Source organism: Diceros bicornis, chromosome 6 (assembly GCF_020826845.1).
Source record: "Diceros bicornis minor isolate mBicDic1 chromosome 6, mDicBic1.mat.cur, whole genome shotgun sequence".
In the NCBI taxonomy this organism is placed as follows: Eukaryota; Metazoa; Chordata; class Mammalia; order Perissodactyla; family Rhinocerotidae; genus Diceros; species Diceros bicornis.
In genome coordinates this window covers 19,303,798-19,321,226 of record NC_080745.1, presented here as the reverse complement: position 1 = coordinate 19,321,226, position 17,429 = coordinate 19,303,798, and the positions used below count along the sequence as shown (strand labels likewise).

The following is a 17,429-nucleotide window of genomic DNA, read 5'->3' as shown; positions in this document are numbered from 1 at the left end:
TAGGTTAAAAATTTTACTTATTGATAAAACTATTGTATTTTCATTAGTTATTTCTGAAAAGCAATCTAACAGTATCATGTTCATTTACATTTAAAAAAGAATGAAGTTCTGAAAGCCACTAAAGGGCCAGAATTCCCATTTTTTTCCAAATCAATTACTCCTCATGTACTATACAAACAGAAGGATTGGTTTGGAATTCCCATTTTTCACTTGTGTTCAAATGATTATTTGGACAGATTTGGAAAAAAATTAGTTTTCCAAATCATGTAGCATAATATTTTATTTCAAAGGGATTTTAGTAAATACTAATCAACAGTCTGTATCATAGTGAAACAGTTATAGGCAATAAGCCTGATACATCTGTCTCTAACAAGAATGCTATTTTTGTTTATGTTGTGGAGACTTACAAATGATTACCAGGCCTGCCTGAATTCTCCAGCACCATACATCGCCTCAGCAACACCCTAAACTGAATCTATTTCTCCTCCATCTGTTTGCATAGTATTTCATTAGTTGCCCTTCTACAGCACTAATGCCCCTTTATGTTATTTATTTTTCCTCTCTGTCTCCTACACTGGTAATGACCTCCGTGAAGGCAGGGGCATGATTTCGTTCATCTTTGTGTTCTCTGGATCTACCAAACCATCTGGCACCTAGTAGGTGCTTCATAGTATTTGTTAAATGAGTGAATGAATGAATGTTTTTTTTTTAAATTTTTAATTAATTAATTAATTAATTTTTCCCCCAAAGCCCCAGTAGATAGTTGTATGTCATAGTTGCACATCGTTCTAGTTGCTGTATGTAGGACGCGGCCTCAGCATGGCCGGAGAAGCGGTGCGTCGGTGCACGCCCAGGATCCGAACGTGGGCCGCCAGCAGCGGAGCGCGTGCACTTAACCACTAAGCCACGGGGCCGGCCCTGAATGAATGTTTGAATTCACTTAAAAAAATGCCTGTCAATACAGCAATAATTCCATGACTTTTGCATGAGAAAGACCCATTCAGGGACAGGTTTGTTGGAATGGAATCAAAAGAGAGAGAGAAGAACAGATGGTTTTGGTCAAAGAGGGTAATTTTAAGTGACAGAGTGAAATTTCAGAGTTTAAGATTTAGGAGGAAGAGAAATTTGAGTCACAATGAGTTCTAAGACATTGCTGGATTGTTGTGTGGCAGAAATAGAGTAGAGAAGGATATTTTTGAGATAAAGGTTAAAGAATTATAGGATGAGGATTTTCAGGGTATCACAATATGAATGCGATGACTATGAATCGATACAGAATATATTGAAAAAGGAGAAAACTGAATAACTATTGGGAGGAAGTGATCAAATTCATGGTAACAAGATGAGGGCAGACATTGCAAAAAGGGATAAACTCTTGAGTCAAAGTTTCTAGAATTGTTGACAAGCTCAAGTAGATACAAAAAAGTTTGCCAGTCCCTTTTCTTGGCTCCAGAGAGTGTCTGGAAAGAGAGAGGAACAGAGCAACCTTCAGGACAGTGTTAATGCTGGATGAATCAGCTGCTTCACTGAAAAAAAAAAGAAGCCAGAAATCGCAGTATAATGGTGTACACTTGAAACTTATATAATGTTGTAAACCAATGTTACCACAATTAAAAAAAAGCACAGCAAAAATGCTCAAAGGAAAAGAGGAGAGAGAAGGAAAGAACAGAGCCGAGCATCCTTTAAGCTCAGCCAAGAAGAGTCCAGTGTTTACAGAGGCTTCGCTTTAGTCAATTATGGGCACAATTCCACTGGATACAAATTGCTGTTTGCTATTATCTTTTCCCAGTCCAGCTGTTGGTCACAGGCACTTCTACTTAAAATAGATGCCCTGTGCTCAGAGAAAGCATCGTGAAAGTCAATGCTTACCTAACATTCTCACTTTAGAGGGAAGAAAATTGAGGCGTAGAACATATAAATGACTGATTTGAGATGCTAGAATTAATTGTTATTGCCAAGATGGAAACCTAGCTCCCTTAACGTCAGACTTGAAATATGTTCACTATACCTTGTAGCCTCCTAGTTTTTAAGTATCTAAAATATTTTTCACTAAACAGTTTTTTCTACTGTAGTTACATTTACGCTTTTAATGAACTGCTTTTTTCCTGGAGAAAGTAGAATGTTGCTTAGTTTTTAGAGACAGTGACAATAATGATATACACATATATATGTATAAATATATAAATGTATTTCAATCATGCTTTATTGTTTACTGAGTGCTTCTATATGCATCATCTCATTTTCTCTCTGAGATTGCTGAACACACGCTGCCCTCAGCTTTTCAGTCTCCCAGCTGCATTGTTAGTCTCTGTGTGTCTGTATGTGAGTGGCAGAGCAGGGCCAGGGGCTCTGTGAGCTCTAAATTTCCTTCAGTAAAGGGCAATGGAGAAAAATCAAAATAAATTTGTGCCAACTTAAATAGAAATCTGATGAAGACTTGAAAAGTGTCAGCAAAAGGATGTGTTAATGAAACAGCTTACCTTAGTTTGGGTTCCACCAGAAGTAGACCTTGAGACAAGGATTGAAGGGCAAGCTTAATTGGAACATGAGTGGACATGAGCCCAAGTAGAGAAGGGGCCAGAGAGGGTATGTTGACAAGCAAGTTACCGCCATGAGTACCTGGAGCTTTCTTTACTGGGGAGTTCTGGGAAACTAGCACATGTGCCTTAGAGTTATCCCATCTGAGGGGCGAGGGAGTTGGGGTGTTTATAACCAACTTCTCTCTGTCGCTGGGTTGTGCTGCTCCCAGCGGGCATTATTTCTGTGGCTCCTCCAGCTGCCACTATGGTCAGAGCAAATCTTGAAGCAAAGAAATGCAGGAGCTGGCAGCTGAAAGTCAGGTAGCGTTCACTGAATGGAGAGGATGAGGTCTCAGCAGGGCCCCGGCAGGGTCTGCTCCCCAGCCCACTACTGTTTCTCTCATTATATGATAGAGAGGCTCCGAAAGGGCAGCCAGACAGATATTTGTCTTTTCACATTCTGCATCATCTGAAGTTGACCCATATCACTACTGCGTAAAGCGTTATCAGAGAATCTGATCAGTTTATAAGAACGGCCACTATGAATTTCTTCAGGGGAAAAAAGATAAGTTAGACATTGTCCCAGCCTTCATGTGTGACTATGTCTCTGGGCCAAATTTAATTAAGACAATAAAAGATGTGTATGAGCAAGTATAGTTGATTGAGTTGATATATTTCTGAAGTCTGGGTTTTTCTTTATGATGTGCCCAAATAGCATTTCAAGTGATAGCCAACTAACAACCGTCAGCTGGTCAGGAGGCTGCATACTTTTTCTGAGTCTTATTTTCTGTGCAGTCCCTTCCCCAGATAGTTTTGCAGTGAGGAAAGTGGCCTTCTTTGGGATTCCTGCCAATTCTTCCCCACTCTTAATGAGTGCCATGAATGAAGTTGCCTCTGGGTTTAAGTGGAATAAGTAGTCTTTGAGTGGTCTTGACTCGCCAAAGCTTTGTGCTCACATGTGATACAACTTTTGGTACCTGGAAATATGATAGTTTAAAGCTTCCAGAGATGTCACAACTTTTTCTTGCAGGGCATAAGCTCATCATTTTTCAAAGGGAAAATTTTGTAACCTGTGGAGTAATCTGTCACAGAATCTTGTGTCCAAGAAGCTCTTCCTCCTTAATATCTACTTAGGTGCGAGGAATCGAGTTAGAAAGCGTATAAACTCACAGGGTATTATGTGAGATCCACTGTTAGTGATGCAGAAATCATAGCTAACTTTTTTGAGTGATACCAACAATTCAAGCAACGCTAATGGTAACAGAAAGAGATTTCCAGAAGATAGCCTTGGAGAAGGCAACTTTAGCTTTTGACTCAAAGCTTTTGATTTTGCAGAAAGTCAGCTATGGTATACCCGGGGGGTTATGCACCTGAACCCTATGAGAAACACTAAATCAGAATCTTGATGACATTGGACACTTCTAAAGAAAATCTTTTATGATAGCTGTTGGGGTCTGTACCTGTTTGAGCCTATTACCCCGTGCAGAATCATCCATCTGCCTCCAGAGCTTCATCATAGCGCGTTACAATGATTGGTGTGTTTAATAGCGATCCTGGGTCATCAAGATATATAAATTATGTTTAATGCTGATGGATCACTTAAGAAGACAGGGAAACATAGAATACATTTTTCAAAGATGTTCACTCTAAATGATTGAAATAATGTATTATCAATTAAAGGTTACTAATTTAATAATTAGCTAAGACCCTTGTCAAAGATTACTCATTTTCTTTTCTTTTTCTTTCTTTTTTTTTGTGAGGAAGATCGGCCCTGAGCTAACGTCTGCCAATCCTCCTCTTTTTTTTTTGCTGAGGAAGACTGGCCCTGGGCTAATATCCATGCCCATCTTCCTCCACTTTATATGGGACACCACCACAGCATGGCTTGACAAGCTGTGCGTGGGTGCGTGCCCGGGGTCCAAACCAGCGAACCCCAGCCACTGCTGCGGAACACGCCCACTTAACTGCTTGCACCACCGGGCCAGCCCCAAAGATTACTCATTTTCGAATAATGTTAGAAAAGTCAGCATTCAACGATACGCCTCCTTCCTTTCTCAGCAACTAGAAAGAAAAAGAGGATAGACAATGGAGAATCTGGATTTGGAGAGCTTCCTGTATTTTGGTATATTTTACCAGCAATGTGAAAAGTAGGAAAAGAAGTACCCCAAAGTAAAGACCAAAGGAAACAGAACATTCTTTTCAGAATGAAAAAAATGATCAGAGTTGCTGGGTTATCCGAAATCTTTATCGTTTCCTAAAAGCCTTTGTGTGGGATATGTGGCAAAGTGCATTTCTAGAAAATGGTTCTTGAAATGAAAAAAATCTTCAACTATCTCATATTTGAGAAAGAAATTTTAGTATTTTGTGAAATATAGTTGATTGATTTTATATCATTTTTCCATAGTTAGTCATTTAACCACATCACTCATTTCTAGCAGTAGGTGTTAAAGTTTGAAGGAAACCAGAAATGCCTGGGCTAAGAGCATCCTGGCTTTCATAGACAGGTGGGGGTCTGGCTAACCTTGTTCCGGGTGGTGGCTCTCTGGATTGTGCAGTGAATTTGCAAGGCCTGTGGTTCCTTTAATGTGCTTTGTCACTAAATAGGAATTCAAATTCACACATACGTACTTAACTCTTATGTCCATTTGTCATGCTTGTGTTACATTCTTGGTCTGTTTGACAGTTCTGCTGCAATGGTACACATTGTGATTCTTTTAAGGTAGTTGTGCTCACAGATGTCTGCTCATACTGGTCAGTGAACTTGTATCAATATCTCTGATAGGTGCTACTGTGGAAGGGTCCACGCCAGGCCTCAGTCTGTGTCACCCAGGTCTGGTTAAGGAGCAGGGAGGTCGCGAGCGCCGGGTCTGAGAGCCACAAGTGTCGGAGAGCTGACCACTCCGTTTTTGCCAACATGGGAGGGAGTGCTGGCCAGGGCTTTCAGCCTCGGACACGAGTGCCATTTGACAGAGGCAGTCTCCTTAGGCCCTAATTACCCAGCCAGCTAAAGGTTTGGATGAGGAGGGTATGAAAGATTGAGCTCAAGGGCAAGTGGTCAGTTGGCACCTCTTTTGGTCACTTCCCTACCCTTGGGGGGCTCTGCTGCTCCTCTGACATTACTCCACACTGGCCCCAGTGGCCTGGGCTGCTGCTGCCGATTTTGCAGCAAGGGACCAGCAATTGTCTTAAGGCAGTGGGGAGAGAAGTTTACAACTTCAGCTTGCCTCCACCTGTCCTGTGTGTCTGCTCTGCTCTCCCTCTAAGCTGCAGCCACCCACCTCCCACCTCCCACCTCCCACCAATTCAGGAGAGCCTTTGTGTCCCAAGGGTTTTCTTGGGCAGTTTCTAGAATGCAGTTTTTCATCCTACTTCCTTAGTTTTGCTCCTTTTGCTGATTTTATTTCTCCTGGCACATAGCCCTTTAGGGTGGAGTCCACAAAATCTTCGTTAGCTAGAGGAGTGAAAAAGGAAGTCTTGTCTCAGAGAAACTACATTATCCAGGAAGGGCTTACTTGAGAAAAACTGCTTATTAAAAAAAAAATCACAAACAGCGATTTCTACATTTGACCTGGCCCATTTCTAGTCTTTTTTGGGCACTGAACTTAGTTTCCTTGTTCTGAAGCTAAAGTTTCCGCTCCTCTGCACTGCTACTGAGAGATGGCTGTATAATCCCAGTGTCTGGTCTGATTGGGTTTTGCTCATGACATTCTGGTTATTAAATATTTTTACTGTCATCTTTGGTGAAATAATTACACTGTGTAATGTTAGGCTTAAGGTTAAGTGTCTGTGACCTACCTTAGGTACATTATCATGGCTTAAGGCCTCCATCTGGAACTGAATTCATGAAAGTTTCTTTGCAGTATGAGTAGCTTATCTCAGTCTTTTCGAGCCAAATTGCCTCTTGATTGAATTAAGCCTTTTTAGTACCAAGGCTTTTAAAGGGGGTTCTATTTACTTGGACACAGTAGTCAAAAGAAGGAAATCAATCACTACCTATCTGAATCTTCCATCTTCAGTACCAAGGCAGGATGCACCACTGTTCCTGCATCCTCCCTTAGGGTCGATGTGATGCACTAAATGTAATCTGATGGACATTAGCTCAGCTGCTCAATTAGCTCAGTGGCTGTGGTAGGAGAGAGGTAAGTAGGATTAGGTCTCAGGGTGTAGTCAGTGCAGTAAGAAATGATGTCCCAACTGCAGACAGTTGGGTCTGTCCCTTATACCTGGTCCCCTAAAAGGGTTTCCTACCATTTCATAATGAAAAACAGGGTTCAGATCTGCCAAGACTGCCTCATCGGAAATAGCAGCTCCTTTTTTAATCATTTTCCTATTTACTTATTTATTTTTTGGTGAGGAAGATTGGCCCTGAGCTAACATCTGTGCCCATCTTCCTCTATTTTATATGTGGGACACCTGCCACAGCATGGCTTGGTAAGTGGTGCGTAGGTCCATGCCCGGGATCCAAACCTGCGAACCCCAGGCCACTGGAGCAGAGCACGCAAACTTAACCACTATGCCACTGGTCCGGCCCCCCCATTCACTTATTTTTATACTATGTTAAGGAGAATCATTGCTTACAGTTTACAAGTATGGATTCTGAGTTGGACTGGCTAAGTTCCAATTTCAGCTTCATCCTTTATAGCTGCATGACCTTAACCCTTTTGTGCCTTAGATTTTTGCCTGTAAAATGTAATAGTACCTGCCTCAGAGGGTTGTTAGTAAACACTATAGACGTGTTTGTTAAATTAAAGGAGTAAAACCATCACAATAAGAACCTAGCACCTTTTTCTTTTATAATTAGCGGGTGTTCATAACTACTTATCAGATTATTTTGGTTTTCTTAAAACAGTATTTGCAGTAAAGAAGTAAACTTGACATGTATTCTGTTTACTCAAATCAAAATAATGAAAACTGCTGAGAACTCAGATGACGAGTGTGCCTTCAGCACAAGGGTAGGGATAGGGGGAAAAACAATTAGAAATTGGAATGCCGTGTATGTGCCTGAATGTGGAGGTGCAAATTTGCACTATACACACAGTACAAAGACCCTGGACCAAGGACTTAATATAAAAACTTGTGCAAAACAGAATGAAATCTACAGGAATAAAATTATAAAAGATAAGCTGGATCCTATGCTGGATTCTTTGGATCGACAAAGATCTAAAACTGGAAGAGGCTTGCAGGACACCTGCGCCAAACTGCTGTAGGACTAAAGGCAGTGTCTGCGGAGGTGTGGCAGGGCCACTGTGAGCCCGAGTGTCCCCTCCTTCTGAAACGACTCGAGAACATGTTCTGCTCACGAGGCTACTTGTATCTGTGCTCCCAGCCTAACCTGCACCAGAAAGATATTAAACTAAAGATGAGGAAGGGGAAGAAGGGTTGGAAAAAAGCTAATGAAACAAAGCTCCCTGGTAAAACTGGTAAAGCAGCTTGCAAAAATTAGGTTTTTCCATGCTGACACTGCTGAGACTCAGTATGGAGAATTTCAGTTGGAAAAGAATAATAATAGCAATAATAATAGCAATACTTATAAAAGCCTTACTATGTGCCAGACATTGTTCTGAGCCCTTTAAATATGTTAACTCACTTAATCCTCACACTAACTTTATGAGGTGAATACTGTTAGTATCCCTATTTCACAGATGGGAAAGTGGGGCACAGTGAAGTTACTCTTCCAAGGTCATACAGCATGAAAGCAGCCGAGGCAGAACTTGAACCGTGGCATTCTGGCTCTAAATTTCATGCTCTTTCCTTCCTGATACATGCCACTCAGGTACAGGGAAGCAAATGACTGAGTTTGCACTGTTCTGTTCTTCTAATGTCATGAGGAAGAATAATAACTCTTTCAGGTAAATTGGCAAGCTCAATTGACATAGATGCATAGAATTTCTGCTTTAGAAGTCATTTTTAGAGGTATTCTAACCCAGCTAGCTTCTCTTGCACGTTAATACGCCGTGTCCCCTGTCTCTCATTTGCTCTCCTGAACCACATTACACAATGCAGGTTTAGAAGTGAGTGATTTAAAATACTACTCTTCACCACATGACAAAGTATTTTAATGTCTTCTGGTAGTATTTTCTCATATTCTCAGGCCTAAAGCAAGTTGCTTAGTTTCCTAAAAATATATGCACTTTTAAATGCATTTTTAAATTGTACTTTGCTCTACACATATCCAATCTCAGGACCACAGACCATTCTGCACATAATACCCTATCTAAAATTATGGTTTTGTTTTTTTGTTTTTGCTGAGGAAGATTCGCCCTAACATCTGCTGCCAATCTTCCTCTTTTTGTATGTGACCCGCTGCCACAGCGTGGCCACTGATAGACGAGTGGTGTAGGTCTGCGCCTGGGAACTGAACCTGGACTGCTGAACTGGAACACGCCAAACTTAACCACTAGGCCACTGGGGCTGGCCCTAAAATTATGGTTTCGTTAAGCAACGTATTGTGTGACTTTTCTCCCTCCTCTTATTCCATACTTGCCAAGTATCAGAATTAGGTTATTCTATCCATCTTTATTTTTTTCATTTGTGGCTATGGGAAATGATGCTCCTGGCTTGTCCTCATACTGTAAAAGAACTTTTTTCCTCAGTTTTATTGAGATATAATTGACATATATCACTGTATAAGTTTGTGTACAGCATAATGATTTGACTTACATATATTGTGAAATGATTACTGCAATAAGTTTAGTTAGCATCCATCATCCCATGTAGACACAATAAAAAGAAAGAGTAAAAAAAGAAAAAAAAATTTTCCTTGTGATAAGAACTCTTAGGATTTGCTCTCTTAACAACTCTCCTGTATATCAAAGAGCAGTGTTAGCTATAGTCGTTGTGTTGTTCATTACATCCCTAGTACTTATTTATCTTATAACTGGAAGTTAGTACCTTTTGACCATCTTCCTCCAGTTCCCCCTCCCCCATCTCCTGCTCTGATAACCACAAATCTGATTGCTTATTCTATGAGTTTTTTTTTTTTTTTTAAGATTCTACATATAAATGAAATCATACAGTATTTGCCTTTCTCTGTTGGAGTTATATCAATTAGCATAATATTCTCAAGGTCCATCCATGTAGTCTCAAATGGCAGGATTCTTCATATTTTTATGGCTGAATAATATTCCAATGTGTGTGTAAATATATATAGATCTATATATAGAGAGAACAACTTCTTTATCCATTCATCTGTTGATGGACACTTAGGTTGTTTCCATGTCTTGGCTATTGTAAATAATGCTGCAGCCAACATGGGGATGCAGATATCTTTCTGAGTTAGTGTTTTGTTTCCTTTGGATATATTTCCAGAAGTGGAATTGCTGGATCATATGATAGTTCTATTTTTAGTTTTTTGAGGATCCTCCATACTATTTTCCATAGTGGCAGTACCAGGTTATATTCTCACCAACAGTGCACAAGAGTTCTCTTTTTTCCACATCTTCACCAACACTTGTTATCTCTTGTCTTTTGATGATAGCCTTTCTAAACAGGCGTGAGGTGATATCTCATTGTGGTTTTGATTTGCATTTCCCTAATGCCCAGTAATGTTGAACATCTTTTCATGTACCTGTTGGCCTTTCGTGTATCTTCATTGAAGAAATGTCTGTTCAGGTCTTTTGCCCATTTTTAATTGGATTATTTGCTTTTGTTGCTATTACCTTGAATGGTTCTTTATGTATTTTGGATATTAATCCCTTATCCGATATATGGTTACAAATATTTCTTCTCATTCTGTAGATTGTCTTTTCACTTTGTTGATTGCTTCTTTCACTATTCAGAAGCTTTTTGGTTTGATGTAGTCCCAGTTGTTTATTTTTCATTTTGTTGCCTTTGCTTTAAGTGTCATATCCAGGGGGCCGGCCCGGTGGCACAAGCGGTTAAGTGCCTGCGATCTGCTGCGGTGGCCTGGGGTTCGCTGATTTGGATCCTGGGTGTGCACCGATGCACCGCTTGGCAAGCCATGCTCTGGCGGCGTCCCATATAAAGTGGAGGAAGATGGGCACGGATGTTAGCCCAGGGCCAGTCTTCCTCAGCAAAAAAAGAGGAGGATTAGCAGATGTTAGCACAGGGCTGATCTTCCCCCCCCCCCCAAAAAAAAAAACTGTCATATCTGAGAAATCATTGCCAAGACCCATGTCAAGAAGCTTTTTTCCTGTGTTTTCTTCTAGGAGTTCTGTGGTTTCAGGTCTTACATTTGAGTCGTTATTCCATTTCAAATTAATTTTTGTGAGTGGTGTAAAACAGGGGTCCAGTTTCATTCTTTTACACGTGAATATCCAATTTTCCCAGCACCGCTTATTGAACAGACTGTCTTTTCCAAAAGGACTTTTAAAACTAACACAAAGCTGAGGTGGTTGCAATAATCATTTTAGATTTCTGCCCAAAATAATAGTTCTCAGTAAATACTTGCTGCTTTGAAGTAAGTATCTTTTTGAAGAAGTGATTAATCTGTATTTATCTTGCCCTGGAGGATCTATCTTAAAGAAGCTCCAATGTATATATTTTTGAAAAATTTATTTAAAGGGCTTTAGAGCAATTAATTATATCTGCCAACATTTCTGTAGATACTAGTATTTCACAGAGAGAGACACAGTTTTTGGATTTTTTTTAACATTTTAATGATTGCATTGTGTGGCCAAGGAAATCTTAAATGAATTTAGGGCGCTGTGCTGAGAATGTCATATATATTACTTTACTGGATTCCCACAGTACTCGATAAGGTAGATTCCGTTATAATTTCCATTTTACAAATGAAGAATCTGAGGCTAAGAAGCTCAGAGGTAACTTTTTCAAGGTCAAATGAAAGTAATGGAGCTAGGATTGAAATTGTGTGTCTGTAAACTTCACAAGAGCAGGTATTCTATCAATTTTTGTTCCTCCTTATTGTTCATACCCAGGACCTAACACAGCGAATGGCCCATTTTATGTACTCTGTGATAAATGAACAAATAACTAGGGGGAAAAAATAACACCCATGAGTAAATAGGAAGATAAGAATATCTTAAATTATTTATGATTTCTTGTCTGGCACTCAACATTCTGTGGGCTCTGAGACATGGCAACTTAAACAAATAAATATTTGTATAGTATAAAATTTCTAACATTACTATTGAACTGTTGTATCATGAACTGTCTTTAATTGACATTTTCTTTTTTTTTTTAGCTGTCCTTTAACTTCTCTAGTTTGTCTATCTTTTATAAATCACCGCTTCCTAAATTGAAGGCAGCAAACCATCAGAGGCCTAATTAAGGCTGAATAGTACATTATAATTAAATTGCTAATTTTATGCATTTTATTTCAGCTAATTTACCCCAGGAAACTTTTGACTCGTATTCATCTTATCTTCCCATATAATACCCTAGGTCCATCTTTTTTGCCTATCTTGCTAATGCATCCATGATGTTCTACCTTTCTCTATATGAATAACAATGTGATTTACCTTTATCTTCACTAACTTCTATTTTTATTAATTTTTCTCTCACTTGCCTATTTTTGTCAAATTGTGTTATATTTTAGTCTTACCCCTGTCACTTTTTCTCTCCTTCTCAGTTTTGTGTTAGCTCAAGATTTAACGAGATTATTTTCTTCTCTAGCCTCAAAACAATTATGAAAAATTTTAAGTATATGCAATTATGTGTTTTCCCAATTTGGCTTGAGACCACATTTCTTGAGATCATTATTTTTAAGTTTTTATATATTTTAATATTGAAGTCAATTTAGTCTATTTTCTTTCTCTATTTGGGTGAGGTATGGAAACCCTATTTTAAAGGGTAACTTTTATTTATTTCACAAGTTAGCCCTCTGCTTTTGGAAAAAAAGCAAATATACATTGCTTCTTTCTTCTTTTCTCCTCTATTTATTTTAAAAAGCTAAAAAATAAATTTAGCAGTTTATCTCATGCTGAAACTGAAATTGTTCCTTGACTTCAAATTTATACCCATTTTAAACAAACAAAAAATTGTTCCTTTCTCACACAGGGCTTCAGTCTGTGACATGCAAAATTCACTGTAAACATTGAAAAAGATGTGTTGTAATTATGCTGGATATTGATTCGTTATTCAGCTCCTGCTATTTGTTCTGGGTGGGCCCAACCCTCCTTGGTTAGGGAGAGCAACCTAAGCTCCCAACCAGCTCAAACTAGAAGCTTCTGCCATCTCTACTTCCACATTCATGCCCACCCATGAAAGAAGGACAACTTGGATGCGATACATGGTTTATCACTCATTGGCAGTTCAATTAAAATCAGGGGAACGAAACAGCAAATTGTATGCCTTTCTGGAACCCTCCCAAATGGACAGGCCCAGGCACGAATTAACGCATTCATACGTTAACTCAGAATCTTTCTCTCGTGGCCTCACCTTCGTCGTGTAGCTAAAAACCCCCCAAACTCCTCAGATGTTTCATCAGCTTGGAGCTAGCTGGACTTGTCTTCTGCTGTCTCTCACTGCTGCTCACTTCATTTGGGTGTTTTTCTTTTCTCACAGTGTTAATGCCAAGAGAAGGTGTTCCTGTCAACCAGGAGTGCTTTATGCCTTATTTTAGAATTTATTATTTATTTAGTCTACTTGGTTAATCTTTCACTGTCTTTTTGGCTCAACAATCCTGTTGTCTCAAGAATGCACAGTTTTTTTTACTGTTTAGTCTCCTTGTCCTCATTTTGTCTGTGTCTCTGTCTGTCTCTCACCAACTTCTAACAGACCAGTTAAATTTCTCCTGGAGTTACTACCTTAACTAATTTTATTCTAATAACTAACCTTGATGTCATTTGTTCATGTTGATCAATAAATATTTTACCTGAATTTTATTTCTGATCAGTGTTGTCCGTTTAGCTTTTCCCTACCTTTTCCTAATTTTTAATTTTTAATCTCTGATTAAAAAGAAGCATGTTTGTAATGTTTCCCTGTTGATCCTTTTTATTTCATTTTCCTTGTCTTTTATATTATTTTGTTACAACCATAAAATAATAGCAGATGCTTACAGAGCAGTGCTTGGATCCAGGCCCTGTTCTAAATGCTTTATACATATCACTCCTCACAACAATCCCCCAGGGTGGTACCATTATTATCTCCATTTTGGAAGTGGGGACATTGGAGCACAGAGAGGTTAAGTAACAGGACTCAGATCTGGGCACTCTGGCTTGAGTCCATGCTTGTAACCACTACATAATATAATAGAATAATAACAATACCTTTTATTATTATATTTCCTCATTAAGCCTTGTAAATATTGCGTATACCTGTTCCTCTTTTAAAAGGATGACAGTACCTTTTAAATCATCACATACCTCATTACTGCATCCAGGAACAATCTCCTATAACTGCTGTAGAGAGCTTGGCTTTCCACGTTCTTTCTATTTCATGTTTTCTCATTCTTTCCCAGTCATTTCCCAATGTATTTCTCCCAGTCTTTTTGCTTGTTATATCACTTTGTTTAAATTACCCAGGGCTAAAATACAAATTTCCTTATTTCCATTTGCCTTCAGTAAGCCCTGGGGATATTAATAATAAGGTCTGACCAAAAAGTTACAGAGAATTTTAACTCTCAGGTCGAAGGGGGGAAGCAACCTGTGGTGTGAATAATTTGGAATTCCTGGTTTCTTGAATTGTAACTGTCAGTGATCCTGCTGTGGACACCACCATTCTGTGTCTTTACATGTGCCGTGTCCCCTTCACTAGGGGGCAGTCTCATTCATATTAATTAGCACTCAGGTTGAAACCTTTCTGTTTGCTCACCTCTAGTTTAGACTAAGGGGTTTCCATATTGAAATGTTAAGCTAAGGCCATGTGCTCCTTCTGGAGTTGTTCTGGATCATTAACCCCACTCACCGTAGAGATGTAAGAGAGACTTCCCTTCTCTCAAAGCTGAATCACACCCATGAGTTCCTCATGCATTGAGAACTAGGTTCCATCTGAATTCACTTACACCCAGGTGTTCTGGGATTATTTTAATTTTGTTTTATTTTTGCAAAATAGTTGTAACAATAGGTGAGAAAACAATATATCCTGGGGGGTTGGCCTTGTGCTTTCCAAGTCAATTGGTTTTCCTTGTTTTCCTGTGATGGTAATGGGAGCACAAGTATCATGGCTTGTTGTAGCTCCACATTGACCTCCCATGCCTCAATGGCTACCAGTTTGATTCTACTCACTCTTTCTCTCAAATGTACAAGATTCACCAGTAAATTTGTACTTACTTGGTATGGGGTAAAATCTCCCCATACCATGTAATGGTATGGGCAATTTTACATTACAATCTCCAGGCTAGATTCTTCCTGGTAGGTAAAGTCGGAACAAATATATAACCTCTGCTCTGTGGCTTATTTCCAGTTTTTCCATACAGACCCTCAACAAATTTTTTCAACCTTGGACCCAGGCATGATCCATGAATAGAAAATATAGCACAGTCAACTTTGATCCCAGATGAAGCTGCCACAATTTTGGAAGCCAAGTAACAAACATATAAGTCTATCAATAAAAAGCAAACTGGGCCACTGAACTTTGATTACAGAAAACGTGGTGAGGAGCATTCTCTACCATCAAAGCACTTGGATGTTCCCAATACCATTAAGTTATTTCCAGACATTTTGTTACATCCTCAGAGATTTTTATTTCTCATCAGAATATAAATAATTCAGAAAGTTACAGCCATAAAAGTTTTAAGACAAAAATAATACTTGTACCCTCAATTTTGCATTCTGTGCATAACCCCCACAGAAATAGAGTAAAGCACACAAAAATTTGCCTAATTTACCAAGAAAAATTTTTCATCAATGAAATTAAAACATAGATAAGGAAATCCTAGAACTAGGAAATATAAATTCTCATCTATGTTATATCATATATCTTCTCTACCTGTGAAAAGATCAAAAATGTTAATATTAATGTCTCCAGATATAAAGTATCTCAAAGTGGGTATTCTATATACACTTTACAATAATGAATCTTATTATGAGTGAATAAACAAATCAAAGGTTTTTTTTGTTTAAGCTGAAGGTGAGGACTAATAGTCCATTTATATTCATTCACTTACTCATTTGACAAATATGAGATGGGCCTCCCTGGGCCAGAGTGCGCTGGGTGACAAGGAGGCAAAATTAAACCAGTCCCTGCTCGCAAGGGCTCATTCTCTTATGGGAGATTGAAATGAAAGTAAATAATTTTAATAAAATATGACCAATACTACAAAGAAGGAATAATTCATCACAGGATGATGGTAAAAACTCAACAAATGACATGACTTTCCGCCCTTGCAAGATGGTTGAGATTTTGCAGTCTCAGAAGAGGGGGTTGTATTTAAGTCTGAGAATAACAGGTGCAAAGGTTTGAAGGTGGAAAAGATCCTACGTTGCAGGCCATGTTCACTGCTGATCGTCATTGCCTAGAAAAGTGCCTGGTAGGTGCCTTGTAAATATTTATGATTAATATTTAGGTAAAAGTATCTATTAATCATTCTTTGTAGGAGGAAGTGGTGGGAACTGAGGCTGTAAAGGGAGGTTGAACCATCTAGTGAAGGAATGATATACCACACTATGGGAGATGGACTTGTACTTTGGAAAGTCTGGGAAGCCACTGAAGATTTTAAGCAGGGAGCTGACATGGATTAAATGTGTGTTTTAGAATAATAACTACCCATAGTCTGAAGGATGGATTAGGGAGGGAGGAGAGACTAGAGGCGAGGAAGTAATAGGAGGCTATTCAATGAAAAGAGAGGATGAGTTTTGCAGATAAATTACAACACAGAATTAATGAAGTTTAATGACTAGATTTGGGGAAATGAGAAAGTAGAAGGGAATTCAAAAATGACCTGAGGCTTTCAGCCTGAGGATATGGATGGACCGTGGACCAGAGAAGCAATTTTACATGTGTATGTACAAAAAAAAAAGTAATATGTTCAGTTTTGGAAAAGTTGAGTTGGAGGCACTTAGAGACATTCTGGATGAAATGTCCGGAAGGCAATTGGGAAATGGTATTTAAAATCAACCTGGAATAGTCAACCTAAGTTCTTGTTTCCCCTCCTTACTAAAGGCATAGCAGTCATATTAAAAGGCCAGTACCTGGAGAACAACCCTGGTTTACTGCTATGTACTACTCAGCCCTGATATAAAGTCAGTACTATAATTTGTGTGCTGTGTGTGTGGGAAGGGGTAGGTTTTGTTTATGCTTATTCTAAATTCATGGAAGGAAAATAAGTTCATGTAGTTTAGGTGAAGTATGAGAGTAGACTTATATAGAATCATTCCATAGATTACAAGTTAATTATGATTATGTACTGTGTAGAGGACAGGCAGGGAGTGTTATTGCCCATTTGCTGTCAGGCAAAGTAAGGACTGACTAGGTTGTGTGAATTGATTAAGTATTGAGATTTAGTGGCAGAAATAAAATGGAAATAGACATTGCTTCCTATTGTGTTATGGTCCTTTCTAAAAAGGTTTCTTACTATAAAAGTTATGCATGCTCATTTCATAGGATTTATGCAATACTGGAAGAGAAGTATACTAATCCAGCAATAACTAGCACTAACATTCTGATGTATTAGCTTCTGGTGTTTTTTGAAATATATATTTTATACAAATAAATATATTTTACATAGTTGCAGTCATAATGTATATCCAATTTTGTACTTACTCTTGAAAGTTTACATTATACATTTTCTTAAAAATTTTACTAAAATCATTTCTATAAATTTATCAAAACTTGTAAAATCAAATTACTTTGTCTTACTGGTTTGTGTGTATGTGTTTTTTTTTCTTTTCTTTGACAATTTGTAGCACATTCAGAATTCTCTAATTCTGAAAATACTGTTATGATCTACGAAGCTTTAAAAGTTTTCTTTGAGAATCTGGCAATAAGTGTTATGCACTATTGCCATTTCTGGGTCTTATTCAGTGTATTTAGAATTTAATTGTCAAATCA

The 17,429-nt window shown here is 38.6% G+C and overlaps 1 protein-coding gene across 1 annotated transcript in view; it reads left to right on the top strand.

The window, feature by feature from the left end:
* RYR2 (ryanodine receptor 2) overlaps positions 1–17,429 on the top strand; it is a 683,573-nt gene that overhangs the window by 363,103 nt on the left and 303,041 nt on the right. The gene's annotated exons all lie outside the window — the stretch shown is intronic.